This window comes from Orcinus orca, chromosome 5 (genome assembly GCF_937001465.1).
Source record: "Orcinus orca chromosome 5, mOrcOrc1.1, whole genome shotgun sequence".
NCBI lineage: Eukaryota > Metazoa > Chordata > Mammalia > Artiodactyla > Delphinidae > Orcinus > Orcinus orca.
This window is the reverse complement of record NC_064563.1, coordinates 22,095,933-22,117,577: the sequence shown is the minus strand read 5'-3', so window position 1 is coordinate 22,117,577 and position 21,645 is coordinate 22,095,933. Positions and strand designations below refer to the sequence as shown.

The 21,645-nt window shown below is 38.5% G+C and overlaps 1 long non-coding RNA gene across 1 annotated transcript in view; it reads left to right on the top strand.

The window, feature by feature from the left end:
* The window catches only part of LOC117195968 (uncharacterized), a 122,456-nt gene that overhangs the window by 71,222 nt on the left and 29,589 nt on the right, over positions 1-21,645 (top strand). The window contains exon 4 of the long non-coding RNA XR_004475911.2: positions 17,599-17,651. This is a non-coding gene — a long non-coding RNA (uncharacterized LOC117195968). The remainder of the gene's footprint in view (positions 1-17,598; positions 17,652-21,645) is intronic.

Here is a 21,645-nt window from a genome sequence, read left to right as displayed (position 1 = left end):
AATGTTCTGTCTAAATATATCAACTACCGCCTTTAGTTAACAGTTCTATCAATTATCTCACTACTCCCTCTCACACTAATAAGACTGGTGGAATCTTTTTCCTAATTTAATTCAACCAAGCCACACCAATCCAATCGTCTGATTCCCAAGCTTTTCAGTTAGCTGCAGAACTGAAGTTCTTGGTTTAAGTTAGAACTATTATACACATAAATTGCCATAAATAACGATTCCTTGAGAAGAAAGTAGGTCATAAACATAAAGAATATAACATAAAAGACAGTTTCAAGCATATGTTGCTTCATTTCTGTTCAAATAGTCTGGATAGCCTGTTAAGATGCTCCAACTTCCTGTAATAGAGAGTGAAATGAACATTTTTCTATAAAATGTGTCCCTCTTGGTTATTTAATGTAGCAGAACAATAGCAAAATAAAATACCAGCAGACTATCTGATAATTTTTTATTGAGGAAACAGGGAAGTTAGGATGAAATGTAGGACTCTTCAAGTTAACAGGAAAATATACTTCTAGCTTTCAGGGACACCTCAAGATGCTCTACCATTTATCAAAAAATCTCTTCAATTTTCAAAATCCCTCTTTGGACCTCCTGGGACTATAAACAAAGGCCATATTGTATCCTTGGCTGAAGCTTGTTAAGTCGTTCATGAATAATACTAAATGCATCCTCCCCGTAAATCTCCTTGATGTAGGACTACTGTTACCCAGCCACAAACTTCACTGACATCCATCATAAACTCGGAGATGGGAGATTTGCAACATGCATCCAAATAACTGCTTCCAGTGTCCCATCAATGGGATTCTCTTGAACACAAAGTCAGAGAACAGAGGAATATTTGTGCTTTTTTTGTCTTTAGTGCAATGAGTTGAAAACACTTCTAATATTCTTTGGACTGATCTTTCAGAACAATAATTTAAGGTGATGAATCATTGGCACTTACATTTATAAAGGCATTTCGTGCAGAGTAAGTGGAAAGATTTAAGTGCTGTGAAGAGTATTTCAGAGATCCTGGACGTGTTATTCTTTAACCTTTTTTTTTTTTTTTTTTTTAAGAGAAGAGCACAAGTGATGTCTTTAGATGTCTATGTAAGTTGGTAAGAACTTGGATGTGTTTCTTCTAATGAACAACCTATTTTGGGGATCTATCTATTTGTGGTCACAAAAAGAAGAAATGGCAAGTAGGATCTGGTGCAGCCCAGGGATGTTTCCTGTAGAGAGGAAGGGGAAATGTAAGGCGAAATTACATGTTTAGAGTCCCCCTGTGATTAGCAGGATTTAGTGGTAAGTTCAGTGTCGCCTGAAGCAGCATTACTCGTCTTTTTTCTTTCAAGTGTATTTGTCATGTGAAACTGTATTGTTTCAACAGGGAAAGGATTTATTTAATATCTCACAATGGACTCTTAATTTTCAGGGTAAGCAGAAACTACATCGGGCACTTTCAATAGGTCTAAGAAGTGAAACACCAGGTAAAATGTGTTTCATCCACTGTCCTATAATTTAGGTCTATTACTACGGAAATATTTTAATACCTACAGTAATAATTCAGTTAACGTCGTTGCTCTTTCCAGGAACTATGGGTGAAGTTAAGTCTGTCCTTGAGTTTGTTAATGCTTGTGTAGAGGATGTGGCTCTCTGAATGCCTCTGTCTTAGTACCTCTTCACAGTGAATGTGTATCAAGCCATGGCTACTTTTTTTTTTTTAACATCTTTATTGGAGCATAATTGCTTTACAATGTTGTGTTAGTTTCTGCTGTATAACAGCTATATGTATATATATATATATATATATATCTCCCCATATCCCCTCCCTCTTGCGTCTCCCTCCCACCCTTCTATGTGGTCACAAAGCACTGAGCTAATCTCCCTGTGCTATGTAGCTGCTTCCCACTAGCTATCTATCTTACATTTGGTCGTGTATATATGTCAATGCCACTGTCTCACTTCATCCCAGCTTACCTTTCCCCCTACTCGTGTCCTCAAGTCCGTTCTCTACAACTGCATCTTGATTCCTGTCCTGCCCTAGGTTCATCAGAAACTTTTTTTTTTTTTAGATTCCACATATATGTGTTAGCATATGGTATTTGTTTTTCTCTTTCTGACTTAGTTCATTCTGTATGACAGACTCTAGGTCTATCCACCTCACTACAAATAACTCTCTATGACATAAATCACAGCAAGATCCTTTTTGACCCACCTCCTAGAGAAATGGAAATAAAAATAAACAAATGGGACGTAATGAAACTTAAAAGCTTTTGCACAGCAAAGGAAACCATAAACAAGATGAAAAGACAACCCTCAGAACAGGAGAAAATATTTGCAAACAAAGCAACTGACAAAGGATTAATCTCCAAAATATACAAGCAGCTCGTGCAGCTCAATACCAAAAAAAACAAACAACCCAATCCAAAAATGGGCAGAAGACCTAAATAGACATTTCTCCAAAGAAGATATACAGATTGCCAACAAACACATGAAAAGATGCTCAACATCACTAATCCTTAGAGAAATGCAAATCAAAACTACAATGAGGTATCACCTCACACCGGTCAGAATGGCCATCATCAAAAAATCTAGAAACAATAACTGCTGGAGAGGGTGTGGAGAAAAGGGAACCCTCTTGCACTGTTGGTGGGAATGTAAATTGATACAGCCACTATGGAGAACAGTATGGAGGTTCCTTAAAAAACTAAAAATAGAAATACAATATGACACAGCAATCCCACTACTGGGCATATATCCTGAGAAAACCTTAATTCAAAAAGAGTCATGAACCACAATGTTCATTGCAGCACTATTTACAATAGCCAGGACATGGAAGCAACCTAAATGTCCATCCACAGATGAATGGATAAAGAAGATGTGGCACATATATGCAATGGAATATTACTCAGCCATGGCTATTTATTTAGACAAGTGCGTGTCAGCCTCCGGTTGTAAATGCATACGAATTTTGTTAAATTCTTCTAGAAGTCAGACACTGTAGCTTTTCTGCTTGTTGATGTACTACAGGCTAACTATAATAGAGTAAAACAAGCCTTCAAAATTTAGTATGTTCTTTTTATGAAAACATAAAATGACAAAGCGTTTGCTAGCATAAACCAAGATCATTAGATTAACCAGCTGAAAGTGATTTTATTGGTGGCAAATGTTTCCAGACATGGGGAGCTCAGGAGGCTGAGGTGGAATTATTTAAGAATACATTTGAGGGGACCAGGAGAAGATGGCGGAAGAGTAAGATGCGGAGATCACCTTCCTCCCCACAGATAAACCAGAAATACATCAACACGTGGAACAACTCCTACAGAACACCTACTGAACGCTGGCAGAAGACCTCAGACCTCCCAAAAGGCAAGAAACCCCCCACCCCACGTACCTGGGTAGGGCAAAAGAAAAAAGAATAAACAGAGACAAAAGGATAGGGACGGGACCCGCACCAGTGGGAGGGAGCTGTGAAGGAGGAAAGGCTTCCGCACACTAGGAAGCCCCTTCGCGGGCGGAGACTGCGGGTGGCAGAGGGGGGAAGCTTCAGAGCCATGGAGGAGAGCACAGCAACAGGGATGCGGGGGGTAAAGGGGAAAGATTCCTGCACGGAGGATTGGTGTCGACCGGCACTCACCAGCCCGAGAGGCTTGTCTGCTCACCCGCCTGGGCGGGCAGGGCTGGGAGCTGAGACTCGGACTTCAGAGGTCAGATCCCAGGGAGAGGACTGGGGTTTGTGGCGTGAACACAGCCTGCAGGGGGTTAGTGCACCACAGCTAGCTGGGAGGGAGTCCAGGAAAAAGTCTGGAGCTGCCGAAGAGGCAAGAGACTTTTTCTTCCCTCTTTGTTTCCTGGTGCGCGAGGAGAGGGGATTAAGAGCACTGCTTAAAGGAGCTCCAGAGACGGGCGCGAGCAGCGGCTAAAAGTGCGGACCCCAGAGACGGGCATGAGATGCTAAGGCTGCTGCTGCCGCCACCAAGAAGCCTGTGTGCGAGAACAGGTCACTCTCCACACCCCCCTTCCGGGGAGCCTGTGCAGCCCGCCACTGCCAGGGCCTGGGATCCAGGGACAACTTCCCCGGGAGAAAGCACGGCGCGCCTCAGGCTGGTGCAATGTCACGCTGGCCTCTGCTGCCGCAGGCCCTCCCCGCACTCCGTACCCCTCCCTCCCCCTGGCCTGAGTGAGCCAGAGCCCCCGAATCAGCTGCTCCTTTAACCCCGTCCTGTCTGAGCAAAGAACAGATGCCCTCAGATGACCTACAAGCAGAGGCGGGGCCAAATCCAAAGCGGAATCCCAGGAGCTGTGAGAATAAAGAAGAGAAAGGGAAATCCCCCCCAGCAGCCTCGGGAGCAGCGGGTTAAAGCTTCACAATCAACTTGATGTACCCTGCATCTGTGGAATACCTGAATAGACAACAAATCATCCCAAATTGAGGAGGTGGACTTTGGGAGCAAGATATATTATTTTTTCCCCTTTTCCTCTTTTTGTGAGTGTGTATGGGTATGCTTCTGTGTGAGATTTTGTCTGTATAGCTTTGCTTTCACCATTTGTCCTAGGATTCTGTCTGTCCATTCTTTTTTTTTTTAACTTAAATTTTTTTTCATAATAATTATTTTTTAGCTTTAATTTTAATAACTTTATTTTATTTTATCCTATTTTATTTTATCCTCTTTCTTTCTTTCTTTCTATTTTTTCTCCCTTTTATTCTGAGCTGTGTGGATGAAAGGCTCTTGGAAGTCCAGCAAGGAGTCAGTGCTGTGCCTCTGAGGTGGGAGAGCCAACTTCAGGACACTGGTCCACAAGAGATCTCCCAGCTCCACATAATATCAAACGGTGAAAATCTCCCAGAGATCTCCATCTTAACACTAAGACCCAGCTTCACTCAACGACCAGCAAGTTACAGTGCTGGACACCCTATGGCAAACAACTAGCAAGACAGGAACACAGCCCCATCCATTAGGAGAGAGCCTGCCTAAAATCATAATAAGGCCACAGACACCCCAAAACAAACCACCAGACATGGACCTGCCCACCAGAAAGACAAGATCCAGCCTCATCCACCAGAACACAGGCACTAGTCCCCTCCACCAGGAAGCCTACACAACCCACTGAACCAACCTTAGCCACTGGGGACAGACACCAAAAACAACAGGAACTATGAACCGGTAGCCTGCAAAAAGGAGACCCCAAACACAGTAAGATAAGCAAAATGAGAAGACAGAAAAACACACAGCAGATGAAGGAGCAAGGTAAAAACCCACCAGACCTAACAAATGAAGAGGAAATAGGCAGTCTACCTGAAAAAGAATTCAGAATAATGATAGTAAAGATGATCCAAAATCTTGGAAGTAGAATAGAGAAAATGCAAGAAACATTTAACAAGGACCTAGAAGAACTAAAGAGGAAACAAGCAATGATGAACAACACAATAAATGAAATTAAAAATACACTAGAAGGAATCAATAGCAGAATAACTGAGGCAGAAGAACGGATAAGTGACCTGGAAGATAAAATAGTGGAAATAATTACTGCAGAGCAGAATAAAGAAAAAAGAATGAAAAGAACTGAGGACAGTCTCAGAGACCTCTGGGACAACATTAAGCGCACCAACATTTGAATTACAGGGGTCCCAGAAGAAGAGAAAAAGAAAGGGACTGAGAAAATATTTGAAGAGATTATAGTTGAAAACTTCCCTAATATGGGAAGGAAATAGTTAATCAAGTCCAGGAAGCACAGAGAGTCCCACACAGGATAAATCCAAGGAGAAACACGCCAAGACACATATTAATCAAACTATCAAAAATTAAATACAAAGAAAACATATTAAAAGGAGCAAGGGAAAAGCAACAAATAACACTCAAGGGAATCCCCATAAGGTTAACAGCTGATCTTTCAGCAGAAACTCTGCAAGCCAGAAAGGAGTGGCAGGACATATTTAAAATGATGAAGGAGAAAAACCTGCAACCAAGATTACTCTACTCAGCAAGGATCTCATTCAGATTTGATGGAGAAATTAAAACCTTCACAGACAAGCAAAAGCTGAGAGAGTTCAGCACCACCAAACCAGCTTTACAACAAATGCTAAAGGAATTTCTCTAGGCAAGAAGCACAAGAGAAGGAAAAGACCTACAATAACAAACCCAAAACAATTAAGAAAATGGGAATAGGAACATACATATCGATAATTACCTTAAATGTTAATGGATTAAATATTCCCACCAAAAGACACAGACTGGCTGAATGGATACAAAAACAAGACCCATATATATGCTGTCTGCAAGAGACCCACTTCAGACCTAGGGACACATACAGACTGAAAGTGAGGGGATGGAAAAAGATATTCCTTGCAAATTGAAATCAAAAGAAACCTGGAGTAGCAATTCTCATATAAGACAAAATGGACTTTAAAATAAAGTATATTACAAGAGACAAAGAAGGACACTACATAATGATCAAGGGATCGATCCAAGTAGAAGATACAACAATTGTAAATATTTATGGACCCAACATAAGAGCACCTCAATACATAAGGCAACTGCTAACAGCCTTAAAAGGGGAAATCAACAGTAACACAATCATAGTAGGGGACTTTAACACCCCACTTTCACCAACGGACAGATCATCCAAAATGAAAATAAATAAGGAAACACAAGCTTTAAGTGATACATTTAACAAGATGGACTTAATTGATATTTAGGACATTCCATCCAAAAACAACAGAATACACATTTTTCCCAAGTGCTTATGGAACATTTTCCAGGATAGATCATATCTTGGGTCACAAATCAAGCCTTAGTAAATTTAAGAAAATTGAAATTGTATCAAGTATCTTTTCCAACCACAACGCTATGAGACTAGATATCAATTACAGGGAAAGATCTGTAAAAAATACAAATAGATGGAGGCTAAACAATACACTACCTAAAAACCAAGAAATCACTGAAAAAATCAAAGAGGAAATCAAAAAATACCTAGAAACAAATGACAATGAAAACACGATGACCCAAAACCTATGGGATGCAGCAAAATCAGTTCTAAGAGGGAAGTTTACAGCAATAGAGTCCTACCTTAAGAAACAGGAAACATCTCAAATAAACAACCTAACCTTGCAACTAAAGCAATTAGAGAAAGAAGAACAAAAAAACCCCAAAGTTAGCAGAGGGAAAGAAATCATAAAGATCAGATCAGAAATAAATAAAAAAGAAATGAAGGAAACGATAGCAAAGATCAATAAAATTAAAAGCTTGTTCTTTGAGAAGATAAACAAAATTGATAAACCAGTAGCCAGACTCATCAAGAAAACAAGGGAGAAGACTCAAATCAATAGAATTAGAAATGAAAAAGGAGAAGTAACAACTGACACTGCAGAAATACAAAGGATCATGAGAGATTACTACAAGTAACTCTATGCCAATAAAATGGACAACCTGGAAGAAATGGATAAATTCTTAGAAATGCACAACCTGCCAAGATTGAACCTGGAAGAAATAGAAAATATGAACAGACCAATCACAAGCATTGAAATTGAAATTGTGATTAAAAATCTTCCAACAAACAAAAGCCCAGGACCAGATGGCTTCACAGGTGAATTCTATCAAACATTTAGAGAAGAGCTAACACCTATCCTTCTCAAACTCTTCCAAAATTTAACAGAGGGAGGAACACTACCAAACTCATTCTACAAGGCCACCATCACCCTGATACAAAAACCAGACAAGGATGTCACAAAGAAAGAAAACTACAGGCCAATATCACTGATGAACATAGATGCAAAAATCCTCAACAAAATACTAGCAAACAGAATCCAACAGCACATTAAAAGGATCATACACCATGATCATGTGGGGTTTATTTCAGGAAGGCAAGGATTCTTCAATATACGCAAATCAATCAACATCATACACTATGTTAATAAATTGAAGGAGAAAAACCATATGATCATCTCAATAGATGCAGAAAAATCTTTTGACAAAATTCAACACCCATTTATGATAAAAACCCTGCAGAAAGTAGGCATAGAGGGAACTTTCCTCAACATAATAAAGGCCATATATGACAAACCCACAACCAACATCGTCCTCAGTGGTGAAAAACTGAAAGCATTTCCACTAAGATCAGGAACAAGACAAGGTTACCCACTCTCACCACTATTATTCAACAAAGTTTTGGAAGTTTTAGCTACAGCAATCAGAGAAGAAAAACAAATAAAAGGAATCCAAATCGAAAAAGAAGTAAAGCTGTCACTGTTTGCAGATGACATGATCCTATACATAGAGAATCCTAAAGATGCTACCAGAAAACTACTAGAGCTAATCAATGAATTTGGTAAAGTAGCAAGATACAAAATTAATACCCAGAAATCTCTGGCGTTCCTATACACTAATGATGGAAAATCTGAAAGTGAAATCAAGAAAACACTCCCATTTACCATTGCAACAAAAAGAATAAAATAACTAGGAATAAATCTACATAAGGAGACAAAAGACCTGTATGCAGAAAATTATAAGACACTGATGAAAGAAAGTAAAGATGATACAAGTAGATGGAGAGATATACCATGTTCTTGGATTGGAAGAATCAACATTGTGAAAATGACCCTACTACCCAAAGCAATCTACAGATTCAATGCAATCTATATCAAACTTCCACTGGCATTTTTCACAGAACTAGAACAAAAAAATTCACAATTTGTATGGAACCACAGAAGACCCCTAATAGCCAAAGCAATCTTGAGAACGATAAATGGAGCTGGAGGAATCAGGCTGCCTGACTTCAGACTATACTACAAAGCTACAGTAATCAAGACAGTATGGTACTGGCACAAAAACAGAAAGATAGATCAATGGAACAGGATAGAAAGCCCAGAGATAAACCCACGCACATATGGACACCTTATCTTTGATAAAGGAAGCAAGAATATACAGTGGAGAAAGGACAGCCTCTTCAATAAGTGGTGCTGGGAAAACTGGACAGGTACATGTAAAAGTATGAAATTAGAACGCTGTCTAACACCATACACAAAAATGAACTCAAAATGGATTAAAACCTAAATTGGGCTTTCCTGGTGGCACAGTGCTTGAGAGTCCGCCTGCTAATGCAGAGGATACAGGTTCATGCCCCAGTCTAGGAAGATCCCATATGTTGTGGAGCAGCTAGGTCCATGAGCCATGGCCACTGAGCCTGCGCATCTGGAGCCTGTGCTCCACAATGGGAGAGGCTACAACAGTGAGAGGCCCGCGTCCCACAAAAGAAAAAACAAAAAAAAATAAACAAACCTAAATATAAGGCCAGACACTATCAAACTTTTAGAGGAAAACATAGGGAGAACACTCTATGACATAAATCACAGCAAGATCCTTTTTGACCCACCTCCTAGAGAAATGGAAATAAAAACAAAAATAAACGAATGGGGCCTAATGAAACTTAAAAGCTTTTGCACAGCAAAGGAAACCGTAAACAAGACCAAAAGACAACCCTCAGAATGGGAGAAAATATTTGCAAATGAAGCAACTGACAAAGGATTGATCTCCAAAATTTACAAGGAGCACATGCATCTCAATATCAAAAAAGCAAAACACCCAGTCCAAAAATGGGCAGAAGACCTAAATAGACATTTGACATTTCTCCAAAGAACATATACAGATTTCCAGCAAACACATGAAAGAATGCTCAACATCATTAATCATTAGAGAAATGCAAATCAAAACTCCAATGAGATATCATCTTACACCAGTCAGAATGGCCATCATCAAAAAATCTAGAAACAATAACTGCTGGAGAGGGTGTGGAGAAAAGGGAACACTCTTGCACTGTTGGTGGGAATTCAAATTGATACAGCCATTATGGAGAACAGTATGGAGGTTCCTTAAAAAACTAAAAATAGAATTACCATACGACTCAGCAGTACCACTACTGGGCATATACCTTGAGAAAACCATAATTCAAAAAGGGTCATGTACCAAAATGGTCATTGCAGCTCTATTTACAATAGCCAGGACATGGAAGCAACCTAAGTGTCCATCATCAGGTGAATGGATAAAGAAGATGTGGCACATATATACAATGGAATATTACTCAGCCATAAAAAGAAATGAAATTGAGTCATTTGTAGTGAGGTGGATGGACCTAGAGTCTGTCATACAGAGTGAAGTAAGTCAGAAAGAGAAAAACAAATACCGTATGCTAACACATATATATGGAATCTAAGAAAAAAAAAAAGTTCCTGAAGAACCTAGGAGTAAGACGGGAATAAAGACACAGACCTACTAGAGAATGGACTTGAGGATATGGGGAAGGAGAAGGGTAAGCTGTGGCAAAGTGAGAGTGGCATTGACATATATACACTACCAAACGTAAAATAGGTAGCTAGTGGGAAGCAGCCGCATAGCACAGGGAGATCAGCTCGGTGGTCTGTGACCACCTAGAGGGGTGGGATAGGGAGGGTGGGAGGGAGGGAGATGCAAGAGGGAAGAGATATGGGAACATATGTGTATGTATAACTGATTCACTTTGTTATAAAGCAGAAAGTAACACACCATTGTAAAGCAATTATATTCCAATAAAGATGTTAAAAAGAAAGAACACATTTGAAACACGGGAACATTATTATTATTATTTATTGTTCACTGAGAGAATTTATGAATGCTAAAAGCTAATACAATGCTTGTTTGGATAAGTGGTTGCATAGAGAAATATTCTTATTTCAACAGATAACAATTCTCAGACATTTTCCCTCACACTCAGCATGGGTAGTGATTAGTACTTAATTTAAACAAATCTCTAGTGTTCACATAATTCCATATAAGAAAAATATGTTTAGAAGATTGAACACTATTTTGTTTAATAAAATACTTTATAGAATCAAAAATTAAGTAAACTAAATAAATTATAGAACCATAAGTTAAAGAACCATAATTATACCCTCCAGCCTCCTTCCTCCCAAAGAAAAACTTGTTCAGGGGAAGTCTTCCAAACTTATGCTCATGGGCAATGGAGGTCATATTTTGCATCATTGGCCAAGTATGTTAAACTTGACATGCAATGTCAGCTGCATTCCAAAACAAAAGAATATTCTGTTGTTACAGCTGTAACAGAGTATACTTTTCTTCTTACAGATGCAATTGTTTCTTTACTGAAAATAACAAAACTGTGGGAGATAATGTCCCCAACCAAGCAGACTTGAAGCATATCCAGTACATATCTAAATATTAGCAAAACAAATATGAACCATTTGCTTAATGCATTTGTCTTCTTAATATTTTGTGTGGATGCGTGTACATGCACAAATATCTGTGATTCTGTTTGCATTGTAACCTTTGGTAAGTTTTTTGCCTAGGAATGGTGATGATGTCAGTAAGAGCTCTATAACTGGACAGCGTTTATTTTTCATTAACAATTGCTAAAAACTGATACTTAGAAAGTTTCCATTGTCCTAAAGCAAGGGATGGCAATGTTTCCTACAAAGGTCCAGGTAGTAAATAATGTAGGCTCTAAGGGCATCTCAGCTCTGTTGCAACTATAACTGTGTCGTTACAGTACAAAGGCACTCCTAGACAATATATACATGAAAGAGTATGACTCTGTGCCAATAAAATTTTACTGATGGGCAAGTTTAAATTCCATACAATTTCACATGTCGCAAAATATTATTCTTCTTTCAATTTTGTTTCAACCATTTGGAAATGTAAAAACCATTCATGGCTGGTGAGATGTGTAAAACAAAAACAGGCCTTGGCTTGGACTTGGCCAGTAGGTTGGAGTTTGCCAAATCCTGTCCTAGGGGAATGTTTGGATAGATCTTTACTCCATAATTCAGTTCATTATATGTTAATTTTGGTGTAATATTTGGTTCCTCTTGAAGAACCAATTTTCTACATTTCTTCTTAATGTCAGAGATTAATAATTACGTTTTTTTTTTCTTTTTTTTGCGAGATGGGGGAACAGAGGAGGCCAGCAGAGGAGATGAGGAAGTAAGCTCTTTGCACTGAACAAATCAAGAAGGCAAAATCACCTAAATTTTTGTTTTTCCAAAGAAAAGCTGGTGTTTGATATTTGACAGTCTCTCAATAATGTTGCTGCAGCTTTCAGACTGTCTAGAGAAACGCAAAAATGACGCCTTCCCTAAAGTGTTCATTTTTGCGGTACGTGGGCCTCTCACTGTTGTGGCCTCTCCCGTTGTGGAGCACAGGCTCCAGACGCGCAGGCTCAGCGGCCATGGCTCACGGGCCCAGCCGCTCCGCGGCGTGTGGGATCTTCCCGGACCGGGGCACGAACCCGTGTTCCTCTGCATCGGCAGGCGGACTCTCAACCACTGTGCCACCAGGGAAGCCCTACCGTGTTACTTTTGTTAAGAAAATCAATACAACTTGAACAAAGTGAAGGCTAGTAGTCAGCATATTAGTTCTAAAAGTGTAAAATTGAAGTAAAAGCTTTTCTCAAAATACTCTTAAAATATGATAAATATGTTGATAAGAAAAAGCTTCTTAATAATTGTGGAAAATCATCATGAGCATTAATACATTAACTCTGGAAGGAATTCTTGATAACTTATTGCTTTAGCTTAATATTCTTAAAAATTCAATTTCATTGACTGAATATTTCACCATATTAAGAAATGAATATTTTTTAAAGGTATGATCATGTTTTGTGGTAAATTTAATGAAAATAGACTATGTTTTAGAGATGCATAATAAAATATAGATGAAATACTAGGATTTTGGGGTACTTTTCAGTAATTCCAGGTGGGGAGATGAGTGGCATATAGTTGAAACCATAAGTGGATAACTGTTGGAAGTTGAGTAATGGGGTCCTAGAGGTTCATTATGCTATTCTTTCTATTTTGGCCTGTTTGAAATGTGTGTGTGTTTGTGTGTGAATATATATGTATATATATGAGTGTGTGTATCTATATCTATACATACATACTTATAAATATCCCCTTAGATCTTATTATTCTTAGAAAGGTCAGTAATAAAGTTGAGCTTAACTTTCCTTTTAGTTTTATTCAGGCAGAATAGTTTATTGAGACACTCATCTGTATTTTGTTCTCACAGCTTCAGATATTCCCTTTTCAACCTTTTATCTAAAGATAGACAACATTTGGGGTTATCTTGACTCAAAGTCATTAAGAATATCAGAAAGTATCTTTCTTAGTGAGATAATGTTTAAGCAGGATTGTCTGGTAAAAGGGGATCCTAGGGATGGAAGAAGCAGAAATAGACCCTCCAGATCCCAAGAAGGATGCTGAGGAATCACTGAACTTGGAGCAGAGTAGGTGAGGCAAATTTGCCAGGAGGTTTCAGCAGGAGGTTTGACCAGGGTTGCTAGTGAAAGCACTCTGGCCCTGACATCAGGGAGTCTGTAGTCACTCAGGTAAATCACTGCGGGTTATGTCTGAGTTAGCCCAGGCAAGAGTCCTCGAATCCGGATATTAGAAAGAACAATGGCTGTGATGGCCACCACGGTGGCCTGCGAGCCCCGCGTCCCCTCGCCAAAATGAGCGCCATCTTATAACTCTGCCACGACCCTAGAAAGAAAGGAGGGCCCTTTCAAGCATGATTATTACTGAAGTTTTATCATTGTATTTGAAAATAATGCATGGAAATAAAAAAATATTGTGTACGGTCTTATATTTGCCTACCCTTCTTCACATCAAAAGTCTTAGTCTGCAGAGGAAACCACTTATAACAATGGTAACTGTTTTAAAGTGATCAGTTTTATTCTCTAAATGATATGACTATACTGCTATTTATTAATTTTGTACAATTATCTATTAACCTCATATTAAAATAGATAAGGGTTTCACTAATTTAAAACCACCCTTACCTACTCTCATCCTGACTTTTAAAACGTCTTCCTTTCTTTCTCTTCTTCCCTCCCTCCCTTCCTTCCTTCCTTCCTCCCTCCCTTCCTTCCTTCCTTCCTTCCTTCTTTCCTTCCTTCCTTTCTTCCCTTCCTCCCCCATCACTCTTTCCTCCACTTCTTTTATTTCCTTGAGAAACTATCTAGATATGTATTCTTATCTATAAAGAGTATGCTTTGAAGAATCATTTTCAACCTAGGGTTGTTTATCAGAATCACATCTGAGGAATTTTTAAAGTACAATTATCGAGGTACCACCTCAGTCCCAGCTGATCAGAATCTTCAGGGATTGAGCTCAGGCATTTGTACTTTTATGAAAGTACACTTGATTATAAATCATTCATTTTAAACTTATTGGTAGCTTTTAATCTACAGGATGAAGTATTTCTTTAGCTTGGGAATGTTTTCTTTTATTACATTATTAATTAGTTTGTGTGTCTCCCTTTTTTTTTTCCCACTCTGGAATACCTGTAATATTAAGCTTGATCTCCCATTCTCTCTTCTCCAAATCCACAATTTTCTTTCTTAGTGTTCTGATTTCTGTACGTTTCCTTCATTTTACCAATAAGAATGCACTAAAGTCTATTCTTTTTAGCTTGAAGATGATGGCACTGATAGGATTGTTCTCTTTTTGTGAAGGATAGTTAAATTATAATTCCAATGTATAACCAATATTAAATTATGCCTGAGAATTTTTTTGTCACTGTAGCTGCCATATAATAATCCCATATTTGATTGAGACTCTGTAAGTGAAATCTGTAGAATGTAAAGCCCTTTTTACATAGTGGAGAGGAGGTGGTGTGATGGTATCTTATCTCTTATGAATTAATGCATATAGGAGTAACTGAGGAGACTTGAGGGCAGAACTGCCAGGGCGTTAAACTTTTCAGGGATTTGTGAAGTCCCTTTAGAAGGAATTCATATTGTGGGAAGAAAGAGACCAAGCATACAATGGATTTGTCATGGAAGGCAGTGAAAAATTAAGGTATTTAGTTTACACTGTCTTCCTTTACTGACTACCCCAGTTGGTTTCCTCATCTATTTCTTTTTTCTGCAATATACATACCTTTGTCCATGAAGTCGCATTAGCCAGAACAGTAATGAATAGAGGCTGTAACCTTAAACTTTTTAACATTTTGAGAGCATGAAACTCAAAGCATTTAATGCACTGAAATTTAAAAGGAGGGAAAAAGTGATTGATGTTACTTTGTCATGAAACCTGTCATTGTTTCAGAACAAGAAAAGTTATAGAATACATAATGCGGGCTGGGCATAAGATTGTTTATTAGTAACTTCTTTGGCCCTGGGACTTAGTGTCCAAGGCTTTCTTAGTGATGGGACTCTGTGCCCAAACCATAGCTATTTTCACTTTGTAGAGGCAGTACTCACAGCAATAAATATTGGCAACTTTCACGTAGACCTTGGCAATCATCACCAACTTCTGGAGCAGCTTTGTCACTTTCAGCATCCTTGGCAACAGAGCATGAATCAGTGTTTGAATTTAAGCAAGAACAGATCATAATGCCAGCTGAGACATAGGAGACAGCTCTTGAGGAACTCCACAAATAAATGAATGGGGATTTTTGAAGGGAGAGTGAGAATTTCCTAAAAAATATGGAGGATGCATACTTGGATAAATGTATTTATTTTTTCAGTAATATGACCTACCTATCATAGTAGCCCCTGACTGATAGAACCTCAAGAAGCACAAGTTATACTTTGGAAAGAACCTATTTCTTTGTACTTAAGATTAGGTCTCCCTGATGCATACAGAAGATGTCAGGTTTGGAATAAGGACATTAAAGACCAAAAAAGGCATGAGCATGTGAAATTCATGAGCCTCTCTCTTTAGGAAAATAATGATCAATAGTCAATTTTCCTGATATAAACACAGGACTTAGCTTACAGAAACAACTGAAATTTTCCACAGTTCAGACTTCAGGGCCTAACTCTGCTTATACCAGAAGCAGACAGGGGAGCCTTCCAGGAAGCCTGGGAACTGGTCACTCATAAAGGTTTGGCTGGTTTTGATGAAAATTAGTGTGATATGATGCACAGATGAAAGAGCAAACGGGTTTTCTTTACTTGATGAAAGCAGTGGATTCTGAAATTATGCACAGCAGGTACAGATGGAAGATACTGCACAGATTTCAAAAGATATCTCACATAGTTTTTATGCCGAAACATTTGTTTTATCCTTTTACCTCACAGCCATTTTGTGGGGAGAGGAAGAGCGTATTAATCTGAAAGTGAGCATATTAATCTAAATAAGACCTTATTTTGTAGGGAAAGGTAAATGATGAAAAGACAATCATAAATCATGCTGCTTACTCTTCATTCATCCATTTATTTAAAGTAAATATTTATTGAGTCCCCACTATGTGGGCACTTTGCTATAGCAGATTTCTAACCTTCTTCAGTTGACTAAAATAGTGTCAACTCATTGTTTAATCAGGGTCATTTCTAGGCAATATTGTGAAGCAAACAAATTTTCTCTAGACCTTGCTCTTCCTTTCCCTGAGACTCTGCCTCTTCCATTCCCAGAGTTATCATTCACTGATTCCACTTTTGCTAGCACTATACTCTCTTCTAGCAATTATAATTTCTTTTAAGCATAAGCTTACAAAGGCCTGTGTCTTTGGAATCCAATGGAAACGTAAAGCATTAAGACAATGTGTATGTCTGTGTGTAAGTGTGAGTGTGTGCATCTACAGGTGTGTGTGTAAAAAAGTATTTTGTAGTGAGAGTTCTGCTTGGAAGTCTGCAAATCACACAATATTGACACCATGCTCTTTATATCCAAAATCAAGTTTGTGTACCCTTCTTTGAAATCCTTGGGGACAGAAACAATTTCTATTTCTTTGGTCTCTCCATAGTAGATATTCAATAAATCTCTGCTAGAATAATTTAGATATTTTAGTTCATTCATCCATTCATTCAGTTTTTGAGTACTTACACTATGTCGTTCTAGGGGTTTGGGATATAGGAATGAACAAGTTAGACAACAAAATACCCTTATTCTTATGGAGCTTCCATTCTAGTGGGGGTAAAATGACAGTGAGAGTAAGCATCATAAATAAGAAATTGTGTAGTTCGTAACAATGTAATAATTTCCAAGTGAAAACAAAAAGAGAGTAGCAGGGCTTCCCTGGTGGCGCAATGGTTGAGAGTCCGCCTGCCGATGCAGGGGACGCGGGTTTGTGCCCTGGTCCGGGAAGATCCCAAATGCCGCGGAGCCACTGGGCCCGTGAGCCATGGCCGCTGAGACTGTGCGTCCGGAGCCTGTGCTCCACAACGGGAGAGGCCACAACAGTGAGAGACCCGCGTACCGCAAAAAAAAAAAAAAAAGAGTAGCAAAAGGAAATTTGAGAGTATAGAGGGGTGGGAAAATTGCAATTTTAAGTAGAATGGCCAAAGTACACCTTGTTGAAAAGTTGACATTTGAGCAAGTACTTGAAGGAAGTGAGGAAATTAGCCACTTGGTTACTTAGAAAAGAGTATTCTAGACCTAGGTAGAGTCTATGTAATGGCCCTGAGGTGAAGAGTATGTGATGTGTTCCAAGAACCACAAAAAGGCCAGTAGACCTGGAGCAGAGTGAGCAGAGGGAAGAGAAGTAGGTGTTGATCTCAGAGGGACCATAGTGTGTGAGGTCTGGTAAGACGTTGTAAAAACTGTGGCTTTTATTCTGATTAAAATGGAGAGCCACTGCAGGGCTTTGACATGATCTTATTTATCATTTTAAGGGATCTTTCTGGCTGCTTGGGCAGGAGTGGAAGCAGAGACTTGGGAGAGGCAAGTAAGTTTCTTTGTTTTGTTTGCTTTAAATGGATAACTCTGCTTCCTTTCCATAGACTCTCTTTATCTCAATTAAGCTGAACAAGTGGAAAATCGTTACTTCTTAGGCATAAATTTGATGGGTCTTGTGTTTGAGGGCAGTGGAGTCTCCATCTTAAGGGAAAGAATGAGCTGGGAAGGGCATATCAGGTCGTAACCATTTACTGCACTGGGCTCCTTCAGTGTTGTCACCTTAGAAACACCAGGAGATCCATAACAACAATGACATAATAATGATAGTTCCTGGGCCCCAAACCAAATAATTAAATCGGAATCCTGTGGTTGAAGCTCAGCCACTGGTTCGTTTTATAAACCTCCCAAGTGATTCTCATGAACAGCCAAGCATGTTTGTCACTGGGCTACATTCAAAGCTCTAGAAATCTATCTTCTACATATGACTTCAAAGATTACTCCAGCCACCTTCATTTATTTTCATCCAAATGGCAAGGAAAAAGGAGCAGCATGTCCAGGGCTAGTGCCTTTTAAGCAGAAGTTGCACACCTCACTTTCCTTTTCACATTTCACTGGTGAGAAATGAATCTTTTGTCCATACCTAGTCACAAGGGAGGTGGGGAAATGTAGTTGAGTTGGGCATCCATATGGAAACAATATGTGTTGTGGGGAGGGGCAGGGGACAAATGAAAGGGTTTGTCATATTATCTCCATATCCCATAGGGAGAAGGTAAGTTTGGGAATGACTTGATAAAGGCCAGTTCTTTCTGGTGTCTATAATCCAGCCAGTTATAGATGAGAACTGAGTTCTGAAAAATCTGAGAAGCTGAAATACTTGAACTATGAAAGGTTTTCCTTTCTTGTCCATTCTGTGTCAAAATAACATTTGAAAGGAACTGAGCTGACTATGAATGTAAAAATAAAAACCTAAGAGTTTCCTCAATTGATTGTTTCTATATTGATGCTGATACAAGAAATTTGGGGTACGGGAGGGAATGGGGGTGGTTTCACAGGATATTATCCTGCTACAGTGATAACCTTGGTTTGTTAAATACATAACCTATTCAATCTCCTAGAGATCCACCACTGTGGGTTTTCTTCAATGTAATGGGTTGAAAATAGAGCATCAGAGTCTACATCTGTTGTTTGAATTGTCTATTACAAACAGCGATCGTTAGGCAAGAAGGCTGGAGATTCCATGCACAATCAGTGGGTGCCCTGACAGTCAGGGGTAGTAAGAGAATTGGATGCTGGCACAGGGAATGCCATGCTGGATGAATAATGGTACTCCCTGCATTTGCCCCGCTCACAGCAAGCACAAAGTAACACTCTGGAAGCAAGTGAAGGAAGAGAAGAAAGAAAAAATAAATTTTCATTTTGGAACAGCCAACTTGAGGTGGTACAGGGATCTGAGAAAAGACTGTTCATATCAGCTCAGGGTGATTATATAATTAAGAGCAAACATGTCTCATAATCCAATAATGACAGCTGCTTCTTTTGAACCTATGATGGTAACAATTGTTCTCTTAATCAGTGAGATTAACTTTCCCAAGGTTACATAGCTTCATATCCAAAATTGGCAACTTCATCAGACTTTGTCTTTTAATCTTGCTTGATTATTTTATTATCTAACTTTCCCTGGGTCTATAAGGTCTCTTTCCAAGTCGATATTAAGTTCTGTGGACCTCAAGGACCCTGAGCATTACCGCTCACAACAATTCTTTCCTATAATGTGCTCAAAGAATGTTTATTAAATAAATGCATGAAAATGAAATAATATATAAAGAAGTTCCATCCATCTTCTTACCAACCAGAATATATCCTTTCATAATTCACACTATTCTTCAAGAATAGTATATCAAATTGTGGGAACATTTAGAAAATGTTTTCCCCCAGGAGTAGTCAGGTTATCTCCGATGGGGTCATGGCTTCAGCAAATATTTTCCCATTGATTCAGAACCCTTTAAAAGTAACTTCTCTTACCTTCAGCTGGGTGAAAAATGGCTTGATTAGAACTAGATGTGTGCAATTCTCCTAATGTAACTGTGTATAACATCTGCTGTCATTTATTTTTCTTATTAAATTGTAACCTGTGAGGCAGGCTGGAAGCTTAGTGGTAGTATTACTGCCAAGACGCGAGCCAATTCTCAGTCTAAACGCCAAACTACATAGAGTGTAGAAAAGCTAAGTTAAGCTTTAGGGTCTCAAATGGATTTTATGGTAGTCTCTGACACTGGTCATCTTAAGCAGTAGTGAAACATAGCTGTGGTGTTTGAATATTTTCCGGCATTTAAGGTATAGATTTTTATGGGGAGCTGCTCTCATATCAAATAGATTGCAGTAGCAGTGCAGGAGCGGGTTTTTGTCTTTTTTTTCCCACTGGTATACCTCTTATAGACAGAATAGTGCCAGGAACACAGTAGGTTCTCGATAAATATCTGTTGAGTTAATGCCCAAATTGCATGGGGATCGTTTCTGTCTCCATGGAAGGGTCTTGGAAGGTGGGGGTGGATAGGGGCAGTGAGGTTAATAAGCTCTTACTTTGATGATTGATCAAACTCCAGTACTCATTGTAGAATATATATATAGTTTTTTTTTGGGGGGGGGGCGTGCGCACCGTGCAGATTGTGGGATCGTAGTTCCCCATTCTGTTACTATCAACATTGATAGATGAAGCTGGAGTAACGCTATATGAAATCTTACAAGTACAAAGATGAAATGTTAAGTGACACATACCAAATCCCAATATTTCTGGATTAGGAAAGCCCCCTTTCAATGACACAGTTACTCTACACTCACCATCTTATGTTGACACATAGAGACAGAAGGTAGTCAATCAGTAAGATATTAGTGATATTTAGAAGTACTTGACTTTCAAATTATTAGTCAAAAATTTTATATGTAAAACCAATTTCCTGTATCAAAATTTTAATCTAATTTCATAGATCAGGCACTTTACATTAGGAAATAAATACTGTATCAAACAAAATCGAGTATATCTGAAAAGTGTGGGTCTTGCCCATTAGAATGCTTCCTAAGTGATATCATGATTAGCCTCTGACAAAAATATCAATATTTGATGCCAGTAATTTTTCCATTGGCAATCTAAGTACATTCTGTATTAATGTGAAAATCCATCTTGTATTTGGTCATTTAAAGTATAATAAATATATCATTATATTTATTTTTTAAGCTTTGCAAAGCTTAATGATATCTGGACTAGTGATCTAAACATTTTTATTTGTACATTCTTTTCATTATAAATGTTTAAGTGTGTACTCCCAACATAGTTATTTTAAAAGATTAAAATACATGTACTTTAATATGTAATATACTATATATTTTATAAAGTATAAACAAAACTAAAAATAATAAAGTCAAATTTCTGTTTATATATATTTTTACCTAAAAAAGTTGAGTTGCACAGATTCTAAGTTACAGGTATCCTACTTTGGAAACCACTGACCTAAAAACTGTCATATTCATAACAATAAAGGTATATAAGGAGCAAAAGATACAGGTCAGTAACTATGGTGAAAAGGGACCTTTTAGTAATATCAGTGAAGAAAACACTAAATACTTCAATGGAATCATGGCAGAAGTCACTCTGGAAAAATGATATATGAGTCTAAGAAGTACTATCAAGATTTCTTATCCTGCTTCATCAAGATGATCATTTGATTCTATATGTGTGTGAGTGTGTGTGTGTGTTTTCATACCTGTAGAATGTACAAATGGCTCTCATGTAATGAATATTTTTTCATTTTTTAATAGATCTTTATTGGAGTATAATTGCTTCACAATACTGTGTTAGTTTCTGTTGTACAACAAAGTGAATCAACCATATGCATATATATATCTCCATATCCCCTCCCTCTTGAGCCTCCCTCCCACCCCCCCATCCCACCCCTCTAGGTCATCGCAAAGCACCGAGCTGATCTCCCTGTGCTATGCTGCTGCTTCCCACCAGCCAACTATGTTACATTTGGTAGTGTATATATGTT